Below are 20,862 nucleotides of genomic sequence, written 5' to 3'. Positions count from 1 at the left end.
CCTTTCATAAATATATTTTTTAAATGTTACACCTAATCACAATTTTCCGAAGAAAATCGAAAATTCTTTTGAAATATGCTTTGTTGTAGTCAAATGGTTCAAGTGCATTGGTTCTGGATTTGATTTCCAGTGAGAGCTAGTGTGATGTGACACGTCGATGCAAAGATAAAAGTGTTTAAATAAGCCTAACCAAACTAATCAATAATATAAAGAAATAATACAATGTTACGAAATTATCGAAGAAACGTTGTTAATATTAGGTAGGTGCGACTAAAATGTCCAAACGATGATTGTCAATTCCAAAGGTAAAAAAAGTGAAAAATACAACGCCATGTTAACCGGTGGTCTCTAGATTAAGCTATCCTACGAAGAAGTGATTGAGATACCAAACAATGTTTTAATTGCTGGGAGACATGTCAAAAGAATACAGAGAGTGAGAGAAAGTTTAATACTGCACATCATGGATAATTTGCACCTTCGTTTCAAGGTGAGTATTGAAGTCCATAGGCCTACATACGTTAATATTGAAATGAACATTGCAACACAATACCTGTTTAATATTGATAGAGGCTTGCTGACAGGTTTGCAGAGTACTTGATGGGGTTTGATATTGAAAAGAAAACGATTCTTGTGAACTACGGAGCCTTCCCAACTGTACATTCTAAGTTAAATTCATGCTTAATTAAAACTATATTTGTTTAAATTTAAAACTTTTAACCCTTATCACCTGGGCATCACGGGCAGCAATCCGCCCGTAATTCTTTGTTTCCGCCCAGCGGGAGCTCATGTAGTTCGGATTCAACGTTAGTCAGTAGGGCCACGTCTCATATAGCATCGCTGCTGAAAGAGCCGATAAACTCAAAATCACATCACACTTCTTTGTTTTCACCCATAAGTGTCTTTTTTCTTGAGCTTCTTCGTGGCTAAGCGGTTAGCGTATGTGCCTTTGGCGTGGAAGACACGGCGAGAGCTCACGTGGTTCGGAGTCCACGTTAATCAGTAGGTCGATCCAAGGTGTTATTTTTGGAAGAAATCGGATAATTTGTGTCCGACTGCCACTTCTTTTACATCACCATATAATATACAACGCGTTCACCTCAGAAAAAAATATACATTTACCGTGATATGAGTCTCATCTCCCTCTCTTCAGAATAAGCCTCAAATCTGCCCGCCTCCCAATGTTGAAGACAATTCTACCCATTGATCCTCCACAATGTTGTTTTTCCAACATAAAAATATTTCGAACATCTCTTAAAAAAAAATTGGGAACGGTCATACTGTCCCCCAAATGTTGAAGGCAGATTTGCGCCGCTGGTTTGAAGCTCCTCGACCCTAATTTTTCTGTTTTTTTTTTTTTTTTTTTTTTTTTTTTTTACATCCTGAAACATTGAAATGTGTTTTACCAGCACGAATACACGAATATAAATTGCTCATAGATACGTCGAAAACGAATACATTAATGTCAAGTAAGTTAACGCGACAAGTAAAGTTCGATGTAACTGTTCTGGCCCCAGAAAGTACTGACTGTTGTGAGGAGCGAGTAAGGCGTCACGTTTAGAGGGCTGTAAACAATTGAAAATAAAAGCTTCTACGAAGTAAAATCCCAAATTGAATTGAAATAGACCTTCCTGAACGTGTTCAAGATTTCAATACCGACTCACTAAGACTTTTGTTTAAAACGATAGTATTCCGTACAAACTACCTTACTTTTTAAAACCACGAGCCAAGTCAGATAGGCATGTGTACTGCGACACTAGAGTTAATAATAGCACACGACAATTATAATAGTAAAGACAGTCTTAAGACATGTTTAAACTGGCGGAGTGATTTTGCCTAACTTTCACTAATCGTTCCCAAGTCCTAACACACTTATATTAGATATGATAATAGCCCTATAAGAATGTTTTTGACAGGGAAGTGTAGTACAAAATGGAACTTGGCGTATTTCAATTACGACTATATTTACTATTATGATTCGACGCTAGTAATAGCGATGCTATGGGTATCTCCAGAGACAATAACAAAAGCGTGGTGAAAGAAAATCACGTCACCGTCGCGTCGCCAGGTCGTTTAGTGGATTAAAAAAATAAAACTACGCAAAGGGTACTAAAAGGGATAGGGAAATATGCTTCTTATTTGACCACTGAAAAAGTAATTAAATAATGGTATAAGTTGTGAGAGTAATTTTCTGCTTAGTGTTCAGCGACACTTTTTAATCTGTATACTGTTTCAAGTATTTTTATCTGTCTGATGAGTTAGCCATGTAGGTATGACGCTCGACTTCTAACTGGGTAATCCATGTTCAAATCTCCCCACAGCTAACTTTTTTTCCAATACCGAAATCAACACTATGTGTTGTGTTGATTTAACACAAAAGAAGGTAGTCACGTTGGGTCACCGCATTGTGTTGAACATGGACGTAGTTAGGAAATGACTGGTGGGGGGCAGACCTTTTGGTCGGTTTCGGATCTGTTGAAATCTTCATAGACGAGTGTGGAACTAATATGAAAAACTCAGTTTTTGTCCAAACGTTAGAGGGGTAATGCCGTCCATGCCCTCCATAGCTCCACTCATGGTCTGAAATCAACATAGCTATTCTTTTACTGTGCAGAACATGCCTTGTAAACAGTAAGGTTAAGGACACATACGAAAGGCAGGGGTTTGAATTCACAAATCCGTCAAGAAATTTCATTCCCTCAGTCAAAATTTAATGTGTCGTAAGGCACCTCTACTATTGACAATAAAATGCAATGGAACCAAAAGTAAAATTTCAATTATAAATGCCGGACTCAAATTACTACAGTAAATTAAGTAGTATATAATAAAAACAGCCGAAAAATTAAATATGAAGAAATAATTTAGTAAAAACAAGCTAACAGACTATCACACTTAACTTTAGTTTCTTTTTTTTAAAAAAAAGGCAGAACAAACGTAACGGTTTCAAGGTTCTAACATCTTAATGTGTAATCCGAGTAACATCGAAATTGTTACGTTTGTTGTTGTGTGTGTTTTAAATTCAAAAACTGTGTTTGCAATTTCGAGACACGAGACGAGACGAGACCTTTTACGACACATCTCGTCTGGTATCGTGTCCCGTCTCGAAAACGAGACGAGACAATAGCCTGTCTCGTCTAGAGTCTTGTCCCAAAGAGTTCTGTCTCGTCTAGTGGCAACACTAGAAATAGACAATTTGAATCACTTCTGGCTTGAATATGGAGTTAACGGATGAGATGGAATCTATTCTTTGGATGCAGAATCAAAAAACACCGTTTACCGGGATATGTAAAAATAATAGAAAATGACCGATCCCTTTCGTTTCGTTGTTCAGTTTGTTTACATAGATATTTTATCTGACCCAAGCAAAAATTGGGTATTTCAGCTTACTATTAATAAATGCAAGAAATAAATGATTAATAATATACAGGGTGTCCCAAAAATAAGTATACAGTACCGTACTGATCAGCTCATTGCATTTTATATTATTTTTTATTTTTATCTATCAGGTAGACTTAGTTTCTTTATTATTTGTTCTTAATACGTGTGTGCTTACACCCTAAGCTCAAAAGAAACGAAGGAAATAAACTCATAAACCAGAATGTTATAGTTGATCAATGTAGAGCTGTATGGCTACTTTTGGACTACGTGAACAGATATGAGTGTATTTTCAAAGTAAGAAACGAAAGTGTAAGCATATATAAGTTTATTTCACTTTATATAATCTATCCTAAACCATGGTCACTAATCTAAGATAATGTAGGGAAAAGAGCAAGAAAGTAATAAATAATAATAAATATGAGCATATAAAAATATATTTTGAAAGAAAAAAGGTTCCATGGCAGAACTTGTTTACTCCAGATTTCGAAGCGTTAATCGGAGTTGGAGTGGGTAAAATGGGTCTAGCTTTCTGAGTGGGTCGTGGCATACTAGCATGTGAACCACTGCAACCCACCACCCACCATGACCCACTCTGAACCTTTGTGACCAACTCCGAGCCACCAAAACCCATCTTCATCAACTCTGACACATGATCCACGCTCTATTCAAAAGTAAATAAAGTTTACAATTGTAATAAAACAAGGCTGTGAAATTACCACTAACCGGAGTTTGAATTTCTGCGGTTTAACACTCAAGCACCGCTCTGTTACAATACCGGTGGATCTGATCTTTGCGATATACAAAGATAAAGTGTTTGTAATGGGCTAAATTGCGATGAATTTATATTTAATTATCATATATAATTATTTCTTTGATGACTAAGAGATATTTTTGGTGGAAAATAGGATGAAATTTGAAAGTCTGAAATCAAGGTAAAGTAGACGAAAGAAAAGTCTAAAATTGGTCATATAATTAAGCATCCGTGCAAATTTAAAATTCCTATGTAATTAAGCTTAGAGTACAAATTTTAAGTTCATTTTTCTCACAACTTTATGACGTGATACCCTTACGCTGTGAACGCTTCATACGTAAACACAAGTTTCAGCAATTATTATAATAAAAAAGCAGTAGATGTATAATGGGTAAAACTGTAGTTTTTGTTTCTCAATAATTGCTTTCCATTTTGTTTCTGAACTAATATCGATGGTTTTCAGATATTGTTAGAAATCAACCCTATGTATAGAAAATGCTCCCTCCCAATAAAAGAGTTTTACAAATGATATTGAGATCACGGCCTAATTATGTATATGCAAAATGTCGCTTCAGTTGACTTTGCAATATGATCATGATGATCACGCACACAAAGTTATAATCAATTTTTTATATGATAATTCATACATTATAAATGATTCATATTTTTTTCCAGTAGTTATCTTCTCTAAAAACTCACAGTATGTGCTTGAGAACTCAAGAAGTAAACCCTATTCCAATTACTACTATTACAGATATGGTCCATTGCCTAAAGTTCTGCAAGAGTGCCTGAAGTTCTTTCTTCAATAGAAACAAATGGAAAAACAGGAAAAAATGAGACCTTGAAAGTAAAAGGTAGACAGATTCACTAGTGCTCAGAAGATGCTGTCTACAATGCACTGTGCAGAATGGATTGGTGGGTCAGAGTGGGTCAGTGTAGGTCAGAATGATATGTTGGGACAGAGTAAGTCAAAGTGGGTTGTGTGTCGCAGTGAGTCACATCCTATTGACCCACGACCCATTTAAAAATCTTGACCCAATTGACCTACTGACTCACTCCATCTCTGGACTGCATACACGTATAAAGCAGTCATATATTTATCTTCACCTTCCTGACTTTACTTAACCTCCACTAATTTAAGTTAATTTACAAAACAATGCAATAAAACAATTATTACTGCCGAGTCCAAACATATAGGAATGTATTTTGAGGGAAAGAAAACTCAAAGTGAACCAGCCGAAATTTGAACCCGCGTTGCTCCACTCGAGAAGCAAACATTCTAAAGACCTAGCCACGGCAGAACCTGCAACCTTTGTCTTTGAAGCTTTATTTGTATTGCGTGTGCTACGTAACAATGCTACGAGATGTCATTACTGTTGCGACGACCTCCTTCAAGACCCATTTCGTAAATTTACGAAATAATTTATTAATCCTTAATCAATAATATATATATCCTCACGGCATTGTCAAGGTTCTATATTTGTATTTAACATTTGTATTTAACTTCTGCATATCAAGGTCAAAAAGTGGGAGAAAAAGGGATCTGTAGAATGTAAAGAGGGTGCAACAGTGACTGATACTTGTAAGAAAGATATTCATTTGTAGTTCGTGCACATTCCGCCTGTAGCCTGTTTTCTTTTTCCTCCTTTGTCATTTGTGATACGCCAGACATGTTTTTGGTTGTTGCACGTGCTGAACGGTTCCTGCGGAGCGAAGTGTTTAAGAGGTTGACTACGTATTCTTGTTTACGATAGAAATATGATAAGTACTTTGAATTAATATACGGTTTTAAATTGTTTAACTGTTGAAAAAAAAAAGAAAGTAAAGCTGTAAATGTATCTTAGTCGAAGACGTAGCTACTGACAGTGTGGATTACAGATTTTCTAGTGGAAGAATTTCAATACATTAGAGGTGAAAAGCAGTACTGCAAAAATACATGTAACTCATATTGAGCACGATAGGAGGCAATGTTAATTTAAGATTCTGCAGGGCGGGGGAGTTGAATAAACGATGATTGAATATAGTACTGTGAAAATTCTGGTAAGTAAGATTGAGCACGCTCGGGAAATGCCCTGGAGAAAATTTCGAAGCTCTAGGGCCAAGAGCCACCTCTATAATCATCACTGACTGCTATTTCAATAATATGTTTCATGGTCTTAGGTCCATATTCCCATTCTTTCCCTCTCACTCCAACTGGATACTTGATACTTTTTCTATTCCAAATTTTTGTGTTAGTTTTCTGCCGAAACCTTGAGTTTTGTACTCCCATCGGTTTCGTGTTAGTTAATTATTTAAGTTTAGGATTCCCTTTCTGCATCGAGATTATATGAGATGTAGACCCAAAGATTATGATGAAATTCGATTACACTAATCATCTAAATTTTGTAAGAGACTCCCACTGGGAATCGAACGTGTGACTACGTGCACTAAAGACGGGCGTACTAGCTACTAGAACAACGGAAAGGGCATCACCATTTTTGAGTCTCTTCATAATTAAGTTGTGTTTACATCTTACAAGTTTTGTGTTCTTCCAATATAAGAAACAAACATAAATTAAAATTATAAGAAAATCTTAACAAAATCTTTATAAACGTTTAAGAATATGTTGAAAAGGCCAGAAATCTCTCACTCTTTCTCCCTCCCATGTCGTGGTGCTATTTAAAAAGTATATTTTAATAATAATAATAATAATAATAATAATAATAATAATAATAATAATAATAATAATAATAATAATAATAATAATAATAATAATAATAATAATAATAATAAAAAGAAGAAGAAGAAGAAGAAGACTCTACACTCTCACCTATAACTTTGGATGGCAAATAGTCTAGTTTTCCTTAATGCATAACTTTACATTAATTAAATTAAAAACTTGCTTTCTAGATTCTTTTTAAATTGTATCAAAAGTACCACTATTCGTCTTAGCACTAATGAGAACTATTGATTCGCCTTTAATATCCATCATTTTCGATTACTTTTATAATGTCACTCTTCCCGATTCTTCAGGGATGAACTTGAACGGCATGGAAACAGTCATTATCCATATCAGTGACTGACCCGCAAACTACGGATTCAACACGAATATCGACCATCACAATTACTCTTAAAATGTCAGCTCTCCCATCCCCACTCCTTAGGATGCTAGGGGTTTCTTACTCTCCCGAGTATTTCTTTCCAGATTGTAATATATATGTATCAAGTTTAGTTGGAACCAAGTGTTACATAATTATGTAGGAAAATGTTTTAAAATTAATAGAGGTGACTCTTGAACTGGAAGTGGCAGAAATGGATAACTTCCGGTTTAAGATTATTCACTGTAGAGCAAAAGACGTTACTAGAAAGCTAGAAGCTGTTTCTGAAAATCGATTAAGCGTCCTAAGAATGCATATTATCTCCGTTCCTAACCTACAACTAAAACAGGAAGTGGTAACGATTAACTATTTCCTGTTTTTACGTTGATTGCTATGGAAGAAAAACTGTAATAGATAACAAAACGCTGTTTTCCATAATTGATTAACCGTCCGTTCTCATATCCATCCTGTTCAGGATGGAGATAATAACTTACCTGTTCCCACAACGTTAAACTGATTCTATAAGACTGCTTCTCCCTATATTTTATAGTTTATGTAAATTAAATTGAACCCGGAAGTTATAGGTAATTTCTACACTTTCTTTTGACTAGGGTGTTAAGCACGAAGATGAAAGTTACTCCTGAAACGCTTTATCGATTGCCGAAAACTTATTCTTACCATATTTTTTCGTTTTCGCACTATCGTGATCAACGTTAGAATCAGAAGTTGTTCATTTTTCACCACTTTTGGTTTTACTAGAGAGTTAGTGTGAAGATGAAGATTGTCCTTGAAACGCTATATAGATCCCTGGAAAATGCTTTTTACTATCTAGTACCGTATTTCCTGTATAGTGATCAACGTTTAAAGCGGAAATGGCTCAATCCTGTTACTTTCAGAATTTACTAGCTTGTTAAATGTGACGAATGTTATCCTTGAAAAGTCTAATTGATGGCGGAAAACATCTTGCTATCTATTATCGTTTTTTCCCTATAGTAATGAATGCTAAAACCGGAAATGGTTTATTGCTACCATTTCCAGTTCTACTATAATGCTAAGAATAAAGGTGAGACATTCCATTGAAACGTATAATCGATTGCCGACAACTCCTTTTTACTATCCACTACTGGTTTTGTTTTATATTGATCAACGTTAAAACGTGAAATAACTCATTTCTAACACTTTGTTTGTCAAATCAACTCTATTAATAAACTCTCTCAATAAAATCACACTATCTACTTATTGCAAAAAAAAAAAAAATAGAAAATACGCATCCATTCAAATGGTATCGTTCGAAGTAACGGACGTACGCATATACGTACGTACTTATATTACGATATTACAAGTTCCACTGCGTAATCCTAATAATAATAAAATCTTAAAGAGGATCTTGTTATATTTTCTGTAGTGGTTTGGGAACCAGAAGTTCTAGTATATTTATTGCACTTCCGATTTGAATAGAGGGATTACTGCCTAGATGTAATGTACACTTAGAACACTTAATGAATTACCTGAAAAACCCTTCTCGCTATCCATTCTATAACGCTAGATGTTATAACCGGAAGCGATTGACTTCTACCACTTCAAGTTTTAGTAGAAAGATTAGAGCCGAGATAGAACATATTCTTGGGACACTTAATTTATTTCAGAAAACCTCTTCTCGCTATTTACTATTGTTTTAATTTGTTGTAATCAGCACTAAAATGGAAAGTAGTTGAGTTTTGCTATTTCCGGCTTGTTTAGAAGTTTAAGAGAGAAGACAATATTTATTACCACAACGCTATATTAATTAATAAAACAGCTTCTTCCTATCCCACTATGTAGATTAATTTGAAGCCAGAAGTCATAGTTAGGCTAATTTCTATCTCTTCCTGTTTTACCAGGATGTTAAGGATGAAGCTGAAAGTTATCCTTGATACCGTTTATCGATTGTCGAAAACTGCTTCTTACTCTTTATTACCATTTCCGCTCTATAGTGATGAACGTTAAAATCGGAAATGATCCATTTCTACCACTTCCAGTTGGCGAATCACCTCCATTAATGAACTTCCTCGAGAGAAATCACTCTACTTATTTATATCAAAAAGCACAATTTAAAAAAAATGCATTCGTCCAAAGTTATCGTGTGAAGTAACGGTCGCACGTATGTAAGTACTAATATCGATAAGTTCCATTATGCGATCCCAATTAATACTTCATATACCCCCGCCACACACTATCACATGTACACACGGAAGTATACCTTATGCCGGAAATACTGAATGCAGCATTACTTGACAATCAATTAAAAAAAGAAGAAAAAAGAAGTAAACGAATCTTTCAAAAATTGGTATCATTGCTGCGTGTAACACCTAAAATTATTCCATATTGATTGATTCGTAATATGATGTATCCTCGTCGCCAAAAGTGCCTTTACATCGCCGTGACGGGTATGTGACTGCGCAGTACTCTAAGGAAGGGATGGTTGCATAAGAATTTGTGATTAATTTTGAAGAGTTTTTATTTTGACTAGGGAAATAACGTAGGTATAGAGAGTAAAGGCACAGATTTCAAGCATCAGTGCACTGTCATCTCTGTTTTTCAATTTATTGCCTTATATGTTAAGTTAAAAATCACATCTGTCACTTATGGCGTAGATCATCTTACTTTTTAAAATTGCCACTTTAGCTTATTTGTCCAAACACTAATCTCCAGACATGATGTAGAGAGAAGAGAAAGAAAAAGATACAACATCTGTAAGATTTATGTAATTCACTAAGGAACTATAGGGACTGACTGAGCTAATTACTGCTACTAGCGCTTTTCACTCTTCAGGAATTTACTACGGTATGTTTCCTAAGTCCTAAATCTGTGCATGAATTATATCATTCGCCTCACTGTAATTATTTGGGAATGGAAACTGATTACGCTGAACGTGAATATGTTTCGCTGTCGTAAAGCAAGGACCGTAATAAATGTAAATAAAGTTCTCATTATTATATAAAACACAGAAGTATTTATTTCGTGTATAAAACAATATAATACAGTAACTAAGCAACATCATAATCACTAACGCCCGCAGATTTTTTCCAACGGGGGGAATACCCATATAGAAAAATCTTTGAGTTTTACGTCCCACGTTTTTGCCGGTTAGGCTAAGGGAGACGGTGATGATGAGTAATGAGTGAAATGGTGGAATGAAGAAACTGGGAGGAAACGGGAGAACCCCGAGAAAACCCACGCACACGGTGTTTGTCTAAAACAAAGTTCAATTGGCGTGGGCTGGGGTCGAACCCGGGACCCCAAGCAGCAGAGATGAACGCCGTACCACTGAGCCACCGTCTCCCCTGAGTCCAACGGCCACGCATCAAAAGTGTCCGAGTCAAAAGGTTTCCGCAACAAAAGGATGCGAGTCAAAAGCCCCGAATCGAATCGCAACTCACCAAAAGGGTCCGGATCAAAAGGAGACGAATCAAAAAGCCCCTCATAAATATAGCCCGGGTCAAAAGGGTCCCACGACAAAATGACCCAAGTGAAAAGGCCATGCGTCAAACAGGCCCAGGAGAAAAAAGGGCCCGAATCAAACGGCCCCGGATTAAAAGGGCCCGAATCGAAAGGACCCGAATCAAAACGCCCCTCATAAATAGAACCCGGTCAAACGGGTCCCACGACAAAATGACCCAAGTCAAACGGGCCCAGGATAAAAAGGGTCATGCTACAAAAGTTCCCAAGTCAAACGGGCTCGAGTCAAAAGGCCCCTCATAAAAAAAGCCCGGGTGAAAAGGGTTCCACGACAAAATGACCCAAGTCAAAAGGCCCTGCGTCAAACGAACCCGGATGAAAACCCACGCAACGGTGTTTGTCCACAACAAAGTTCAATTGGCGTGGGCTGGGATCGAACCCGGGATTCCAAGCAGCAGAGGTGAACGCTCTACCACTGAACCACCGCAGCAGCTGAGTCAAACGGCACCGCGTCAAAGAGCCAGGGTCAAATGGTCTCCGCAACAAAAGGGCGCGAGTGAAGTCCCGAATCAAAACGCCCCTCATCAAACGGTCCCTGGTCAAAAGGAACCGAATCAATATGCCCCTCATAAAAGAGCCCAGGTTAAAGGGTCCCTCGATAAAATGACCCAAGTCAAAAGGCCCTGCGTCAAACGGGTCCAGGAGAAAAAGGGGCTCCCTGCAAAAGGGCCCGAGTCAAACGGCCCCGGATAAAAAGATTCCGAATCGAAAGGAGCCGAATCAAAACGCCCCTCATAAATAGAGCCCGGTCAAACGGGTCCCACGACAAAATGACCTAAGTCAAACGGACCCAGGATAAAAAGGGTCCCGCTACAAAATGTCCCGAGTCAAACGGGACCGAGTCAAATGGCCCCTCATAAAAAGAGCCCTGGTCAAAAGGGTTCCACGACAAAATGACCCAAGTCAAAAGGCCCTGCGTCAAATGAGCCCGGGTGAAAACCCACGAAACGGTGTTTGTCCACCACAAAATTCATTTGGCGTGGGCTGGGATCGAACCCGGGATCCCAAGCAGCAGAGGTGAACGCTCTACAACTGAGCCATCGCGGCCCCTGAGTCAAACGGCCCCGCGTCAAAGAGCCCGGGTCAAATGGTCTCCGCAACAAAAGGGCGCGAATGAAGTCCCGAATCAAAACGCCCCTCATCAAACGGGCCTTGGTCAAAAGGAGCCGAATCAAAATGCCCCTCATAAAAAGAACCCGGGTTAAAGGGTTCCTCGATAAAATCACCCAAGTTAAAAGGCCCTGCGTCAAACGGGCCCAGGAGAAAAAGAGGCCCGCTGCAAAAGGGCCCGATTCAACCGGCCCCGGATTAAAAGGGCTCGAATAGAAATGACCCGAATGAAAACGCCCCTCATAAATAGAGCCTGGTCAAACGGGTTCCACGACAAAATGACCCAAGTCAAAAGGCCCTGCGTCAAACGACCCCGGATGAAAACCCACGAAACGGTGTTTGTCCACCAGAAAGTTAAATTGGTGTGGGCTGGGATCGAATCCGGGATCCCAAGCAGCAGAGGTGAACGGTCTACCACTGGGCCACCGCGACCCCTGAGTCAAACGGCCCAGGGCGCGAGTCCAACAAAAGGGCGCGAGTCCAAAAGGGCGAAGTCCCGAATCAAAACGCCCTTCATCAAACTGGCCCTGGTCAAAATTGGCCGAATCACAATACCCCTCATAAAAATAGCCCGGGTTAAAGGGTCCCTCGACAAAATGACCCAAGTCAAAAGGCCGTGCGTCAAACGGGCCCAGGTGAAAAACGGGCTCGCTTTAAAAGGGCCCGAGTCAAACAGCCCCAGGTTAAAAGGGCCCAAATCGAAAGGGGCCCAATCAAAACGCACCTCATAAATAGAGCCCGGCCAAACGGGTCCCTCGACAAAATGACTCCAGTCAAAAGGACCTGCGTCAAACGGGCCTTTGTCAAAAATGGGCCCACTAAAAAGGGCCTAAGTCAAACGGTCCCGCGTCAAGAGGACACGGGTCAAAATGTCTCCACAACAAAAGGGCCCGAGTCAAAAGGCCCGAATTAAAACGCCTCTCATTAAAAGGGCCCCGGTCAAATGATCTCCGCAACAAAAGGGCCGGAGAATAGTTTGTTAACGCAAAAATTTGTGATTTATGTAGCGATAATAAACATAACAATTATAATGACTGTCTGCATTTTTGCATTACGTTACTATACTCATAAGGAAGGGTCACGCAGTGGCTCCACTGAGATCCGAACGAGACAATTGTGTTGGCATTTGATATGTGATAATTAGACGAATCCCAAAGTTATACGTGCCACCGGGCGGAATATCGTGAGTATCATATTTTGTAATATAAAAGCTACAAAGCTGGCAGAATAGTTTGAACCGAGACATTTGTTCGGAAACAGTTTGGTAAATGGAAAACTCGGACAATACGTGTCCCATCATTTTCAACGACAAACATTTTTGGGGTAAAAACGTTGTCCCAGGGTCCCCCGCAGGGTCCCAGACGGGGTCCAACTCAAAATTTTCAAATAGCAAGGGGGGTTAAGTGGCACATCATTTGAAAGCTGTTGTAAAATGAAAGAAAATGCAGCAAGTCTCGACTCTCTGGAGCTGGTGTGAGCTGGCAAGTGGTGTGAGCTGGATATGCGTTCGATACATAGTGCGGCATTTTGAACTCAGGATGTTGCGTTTTTGAACATTTTGCATATTTTAGTCACTTACTAATCAACATTAATGCCAAATTTGTTTTCGTAGCTTTAGCAGTTTGATACGTTTCTCCTTTAGATATAGGTTTGAAGCGGTCCTCTTGGATTCAAGGTGACAATAGATTTTCAATTAAGCTTTTGTTTACATTTTGACCCACCGCAATTTTGGACAGGGTTGTCGTAGGAAGTCGAGATGCGCTCCGTCTTCTTTCACTTAACAACAGCTTTCAAACGATGTCCTACCTCTCTTGCCATTTGAAACTTTTTAGTTGGACCCCACCTGGGACCATGTGGGGACCCTGGGACAAGACGTTTTCACTTTAATCGTTGTACTTTGAAAATAATGCCACACATCCTTTCCTGTTTTCACATTTGTCTTACTGTTTCCGATTTATAGGGGTGACCATGGACTTTTCAATTAAGTTTTCGTTTACACTTTGACACATCGCCATTTTGCACAGGGTTGTTGTAGAGAGTCGAGACTTGCTGCATTTTCTTTCATTTTACAACAGCTTCCAAATGATTTGCCACTTAACCCCCTTGCCATTTGAAAATTTTGAGTTGGACCCCGTCTGGGACCCTGCGGGGGACCCTGGGACAAAGTTTTTACCCCAAAAATGTTTGTCGTTGATAATGATGGGACACGTATTGTCCGAGTTTTCCATTTACCAAACTGTTTCCGAACAAATGTCTCGGTTCAAACTATTCTGCCAGCTTTGTAGCTTTTATATTACAAAATATGTTGTAACTCACGATATTCCGCTCGGTGGCACGTACATAGATGTTCATTTTACTTCGACCTCACTCACCCTCGCCCTCGCAGTAGCAGTTGGCCCTCACCCTCGCGAATGGAATTGTCCATCGCCCTCGTGCGCCCTCACCCTTGCTGTCGAAACTTGTCCTCGCCCTCGCGCACCCTCACCCTCGCTTGCGAAGCTTCTCCTCGCCCTCGCCCTTTTCGTCGAAGCTTTTCCTCGCCCTCGCGCACCCTCAACCTCGCCATCGAAGCTTGTCCTCGCCCTCGCGCACCCTTGCCCTCGCGATAGGAGTTGTCCATTATCCTCGCTCGCCCTCGCCTTCGTGCTCAAAACTTTTCCTCGCCCTCGCGCACCCTCGCCCTCATGTCATTGAGGGCAAGGGTAATTGAGGGTGAGGAGGCCTCGAGAGGGCCTCCTTCGTGAGGATCAGAGCGTCAATTATTCAACCTATTTGTTGAATTATTTCCTTATCGTCAGTGGCGGATCCAGGGGGGAGATTGGGGCAATCGCGCCCCCCAGAAGAGGAAACTTCTTTATTTTATATATAGAAATAAAACGCATCCCAGAGTTTGGAGCTCTTAAAAGTAGCTCTAAGTAGCAGTATTACAACCCACCACCCCCACCAGAAGTCCGTCCTGGATCCGCCCTTGCTTAACATACGTCCTAAAGAAAGGAAACTAAACATATCATCGTATAACTTACTGTGGAACACCTAAAATGGAACAACTGTTACAATGAAGATCTCGGTCGATAGTGACTTTTACATCATTTATCAACAGTCTGAAGAGTGTTTCTTCCAGACATGTTTTTTTGGGGGGTACTGTCCTCCGAAGCTCTGAGAGCCTCCCCCCGAAGGAGACCAAAATAATACGTCTATAATATAATAATGAATAGAATAGTACCTGCAGTGCCGCCCCGGGATACTAAGTGTGCCCCCCACCAGAACATTGTTTCTGAAAGAAACACTGCCTATGAAGGGCTTCTTTTTCTGCGAAATGTTATCTCAATTAGTTCCAAAGCGGCTGACTAATATATCGAGCCCTTGTAAGAAGAAATTAATATGAAAGCACACTCGGATAGGTTAATTTTTGAGCCACTTTTCGTGGCAATTAAAACGCAACTCCTGTAGCTTTCTTAGCTGTATGGAAAGACAACTAATATGTACTCACGGAACGGCAAATATTTTATGGCACCATTTTCATTCTATGAACCTTAATACATACAAAAATTTTATATTTCCAAATGAAACTATATAGCGACATTAATGGGTCATTTCAAAAGAGTGGGGGGGTAACTGTCCCCCTTTGTTCCCTAATCGCCGCCCATGCTATGATGTGTGGCACATTTGTGCGAAATTAATAATAATATGGTTAAACTCTTTACCCACAACAAAATCCTGCTCGTTTTGCTGAAGTGGCTTTTCCTAAGTTTAATATGTTTCATATATCCTACAGTTTTTTTGAGGCCTTTTTTTAAAAATTTGTCCAAATTTATATTTCTCCTTTTACCATACAATCGTTCAATACTTGCACTATAATATTTACAATCAGTATAGCATCCTGTAACGTATTTTATTCTTAATAAAAATCATTGAACAACACAACATACAAACCCTATCTCACTGGCTTGCACGCGAACCTTTGGTGCATGGGGTCCTGGGGACAATTCCGAGTGGGAGAACATTGAACGACAGTAGATCGAATTCCGCGTTAAACCTATAGGTCCACTTCTCATAGCCTCGCCGACGAAAGAGGACGCTAAACGGCAATCAGTCAACAGTTGCAAATTTCGGCTGCATAAACAACTTATGTCTTGTGGATCTTATTAAATTTATTTTGTTAAAGCAGCTCTTTTAACAAAATTTCAGTATTAATGTGTCAGATATTTCTATTTAAGGACAAGAAAAAACATATTATTTATTTTGTAACTAAGTGATAGCTCTACCCACATAGATTATAAAAGCAGAAACAATGAAAATCGATACAATAGTAACTGACATTATTTTAACAAATAACGATTCAGATAATAGTTTGGGCTGTCACAAAACTATGAAAAGTTAAAAATTCCGATTAATTGTAACAACTTCATCAGTGGTGGACTCTGGAGGAGGATGTATGCTATTAATCAGCCCATTTCATGGACATCCAAACTCACGAGCCCAACGTCGCTAGCTCGGCATTCGCGCTTGACCGTTCTCGGGTTCAATAATTAAGCGCTACCCCGAGCGCCAATGAAATAAGTCAGCGCGAGTCCAACTGAGGGAAGTGAGCCCGAGCACGATTCTTAAAGGAATAAATGAGCGAGAGCCCAGTTGAAAAAAATGAGCCCGAGTCTGAGAGAGTCCAGTGCAAAATGGCCATCTATGAACCAAAGTCCTTCCATCAAGTCTTTTTCCATCTGATTTACTGCATTCTGATGGTTCTATCATTGATTGTATTTTTTCAGATATCAGCACTCTTGTCATTTACAGCTGAATGACGTGAGTGACTGTCTGCCTGTCTACCAACACTCTTTAAACATGACAGTGTAGTAGACACTTCTTATCTAAAACGTCTCCAGCACAGGGAGGGCAACAATGAGGCACACTTAATGTAGCGCTATTTCTACCCGGAAACTTTCATGGGAAAAATCAAATATTATTCTTATTTGCATTATTATTTTTAATAACTATGTACGTACACACGAGAAATTATCTACTGCACTTAATTGAAAGCAACAATACGATTAATGTATAACCTTGCTATGACACTAACTTTTCATCTAGGGAACATGGCAGATGATATTTTAAATTTTGCATCTCTCCAAAAGAGGTCAAACAGCAAACTCCAAAACAGTTGCTTTTAAGGAAGCTTGTCCTCCTCCCTCGCGTGCCCTCGTTCTCCTGAAGGAAGTTGTCTCTAGCCATTGTGCACCTTCGCTCCCGCAGTAACACTTGGCCGTCACCCTCGTTCACCCTCGCCTCTTCGTCGAAGCTTTTCCTCGCCCTCGCGCACCCTCACCCTCACCATCGAAGCTTGTCCCTGTCCTCGCGCATCCTCACCCTCGCTGCCGAAACTTGTCCTCGCCCTCGCGCACCCTCGCCCTCTTTGTCGAAGCTTTTCCTCGCCCTCGCGCACCCTCACCCTCGCCATCGAAGCTTGTCCTCGCCCTCGCGCACCCTCGCCCTCTTCGTCGAAGCTTTTCCTCGCCCTCGCGCACCCTCACCCTCGCCATCGAAGTTTGTCTTCGCCCTCGCGCACCCTCGCCCTCGCTGCCGAAACTTGTCCTCGTCCTCGCACACCCTCGTCCTCTTCATCAAAGCTTTTCCTCGCCCTCGCGCACCCTCACCCTCGCCATCGAAGCTTGTACTCGCCCTCGCGCACCCTCGCCCTCGTGGCCAAAACTTGTCCTCGCCCTCGCGTCACTGTGGGCGAGGGAACTTGAGGGTGAGGATGCCCTCGAGAAGGCCACCCTCGCGAGGGTGAACATCTCTGGGCACGTATAACTTGGGAATTCATCTAGTTATAACATATCAAATGGAAACACGATTGTCTCGTTCGTATCTCAGCGGAGCTACTGCGTGACCGTTCTGAGAATTTTTGCGAAGACTGTTAAGGAATGACAAAATGTGTTGTAACTCACGATATTCCGCTCGGTGGCACGTATAACTTGGGAATTCATCTAGTTATAACATATCAAATGGAAACACAATTGTCTTGTTCGGATCTCAGCGGAGCTACTGCGTGACCGTTCTGAGAATTTTTGCGAAGACTGTTAAGGAATGACAACCAACGTCAGTAACAGAGGCGACTTTTGATGGAAGTTACAATTTTAAAAATTAACGTTTTACGAATGTAATTCACGAGAACTGTGCAAATGTATGGTGGAATTTCATTTACGGTGGAAAACATTAATGGTCTCAAAACAGAAACACAACCACTTTTTGTTCATTGCTATGCAAATTTTATTATTATTATTATTATTATTATTATTATTATTATTATTATTATTATTATTATTATTATTTCTATTATCATCATTAATAATAATAATAATATACAAGGTCAGTGGTAGCCCATGCTTTCAAACCAGTATATGCCCGCTGCTTGAAACTATTAACTCTATATTAACATCGGTCGTCTTTCGATCATTTTATGTTACTCCGTCCCATTCCCCAAGTAGTACAAGGGTGCCTTCTTAATCCTTGCCCCAAGGCAAGAAAAGCAAACACAACCAGGCTTAGAGAGGGAGTGACACACAACGCACACAGCTCGCTGTATAGCTGTAAGAGACCTATGGGTAATTAGTTGCCCTCTTGTTACAAGACTTTAGTCAGTACCTATGAAGGTCAGTTCCAGCAGCAACAACTGGTCCCTTCTGTTTACTTTTCACGAATATTTTTCACCTTCATGCGTACAGGTCACGTATTGCGTAGATTAAATGACATGTGTCAAGTATATATTCTCAAAAAGATATGAGTACTCAAAAGGCAGAAACATGTAGCTATTTTTGTTTTCCCCTTTTCTATTAGCCAGTGGAAGTGTGTATGGTTGTTTCACATCCCTCTTGTAGTTTGCTTACTATTCCTTCTTCTTGTTAGTTGAGCTTTTGGCTATGAATACCACCGCGACAAGACGTGGTTCTTATGATAGTGGCGTATTTTCGCCCCGAGAAATTACGGAAATAATAAATAATGTAAACTACGGTGCTTTTGAAACGGACGATGAACGTAGTTTGTAGGGATATTCTAGCATCAAGTTGTGACACACATGCCTCGCTGCTGAACGGGACGTTAAATCAGTGGCGGAGTAGACACACACATTATATATACAGGGTGGCCCATTTTAATCTTTCCACGGAAATATTTCGAAATCGTTTGAGCATAAATAAACTGAACAAAAACTCAAATAGGAAATACCATGGGGCAAATCGAACGGCGATGTCGCGATGCCCCCAGAGCCGCTTTTCAAGCGGGCCTGGGGCTAAATTAAAAATATTAAATGGAAACATGGGGCGAGTGAGACTTCATTCGATAGATCTTTAAAAACTAAGAAGCGATGTGGCAAAAGATTTTTCATATCGGTCACCGTGTTCAAAATGGCCGCCAAAATATGTTACCTGTATCACATAAACGTCCAGTAGCACTAATATGGAAACGGTTGAACATAAATCAACCAAACAAAAACTCAAATAGGAAAGTCGTGGGGCAAATCGAATAATGTTTTCGCGGTGCCTCCAGGGCCGCCTTTCATCTTAGCCCAGGCCCAACTTAAAAATTTTATATGAAAATATGGGTCATGTGATAACTCGTTCGATAGGTCTTCATATACTAAACAGCGTAGTGACAAAAGATTGTTCATATGGGCCACCGTTTTCAAAATGGCCGCCAAGACATCTTGCCTGTATCAGATAAAACGGCCAGTACCACTAATATGAAAACGGTTGAAGATAATGACGGATGAACAGAATAAAACTCCTATAGGAAATCACAGAGGGTATTTATCATTCCACGGCTCGAAAATGTTGCAACGGAGGAGTTGATTAGAGTAAAGGTGCCATAATGCAAAGGAGGAAATCTAATTCCTAGAAAACGGTCCAACGATAAGTAGGTGAAGAGGACGGGAAGGAACGGTAAAATTCCAAACGAGCACCTTAGTTTTTGCAAATTGTATCTACACAAGAAAATTATCTGTTACATGTTTTTTATGAGATATATGTCTGTAATGGAAAATAGTAGGTAAAATTCTTGTTAAACGGTACCTTCCATTTTGATTGCAGGAAACAATTTGTGCAAAATGAATCAACTGAAATGCGAAACCAATTTGTCGAACAATGTAATTTTAGAACCATGTGTAGAAACCTTGGTTTTCTCAAAAGTCGTCTGCAGAATATTGGTTCATTACAGTACCAGTCACTTGTACACCCCAAGTGTGTCAGGAGCTCCTCCGTGGCTAAGCGGTTAGCGTACGCGCCTTTGGCGTGGGAGACCCGGGTTCGATTCCGGCGGGAGCACGTGTAGTTCGGATTGCACGTTAATCAGTAGGTCCACGTCTCATATAGCCTCGCTGCTCATATAGACATTAAACCCAAAATCAACTCAATCAACTGTTTCAGATAAACCATACATATTGCAAGTAAATGTGGGGGTTCTCATTTGAAATTTTACCATTCATTTCTGCTTCACCCCTTACGGAAGGTGATCGGAAAGATAATTTTCTAAGAATTAGAGTCCCTCTTTAGCATTATCACTTATACTTTAATAATCTTTTCCTCCATAGGATCATTCTCGAGGCGTGCAATGAATAATACCCTCTGTGATTTCCTATAGAAGTTCTACTCTGTTCATCCACTATTATTTTCAACCGTTTTCATATTAGTGATACTGGACGTTTATCTGATATAGATAACATATTTTGGCGGTCATTTTGAATACGGTGACCTATATGAAAAACCGTTTGCCACATCGTTTTTAGTTTTTAAAGATCTATCGAAGAAAGTGTCACTCGCCCCATGTTTCCATTTAAAATGTTTAAGTTGGCCTCGGGCCCACTTGAAGAGTGGCCCTGGGGGCATCCTGATATCATCATTCGATTTGCCCCATGGTATTTCTTATTTGAGTTTTTGTTCAGTTTATTTATGTTCAACCGTTCTTGAGATATTTCCGTGGAAAGATTAAAATGGGCCAAAATGGGTCAATATATATAGTGAAATTTGTCAACTTGGCCACCTGTCTATCTTGGAAGTTGGCCAC

This window comes from Thermobia domestica, chromosome 1 (assembly GCF_964235325.1).
Source record: "Thermobia domestica chromosome 1, izTheDome1.hap1.1, whole genome shotgun sequence".
Classification (NCBI taxonomy): Eukaryota; Metazoa; Arthropoda; class Insecta; order Zygentoma; family Lepismatidae; genus Thermobia; species Thermobia domestica.
The sequence above is the reverse complement of the archived record's forward strand: the minus strand, read 5'-3'. Positions refer to the sequence as shown.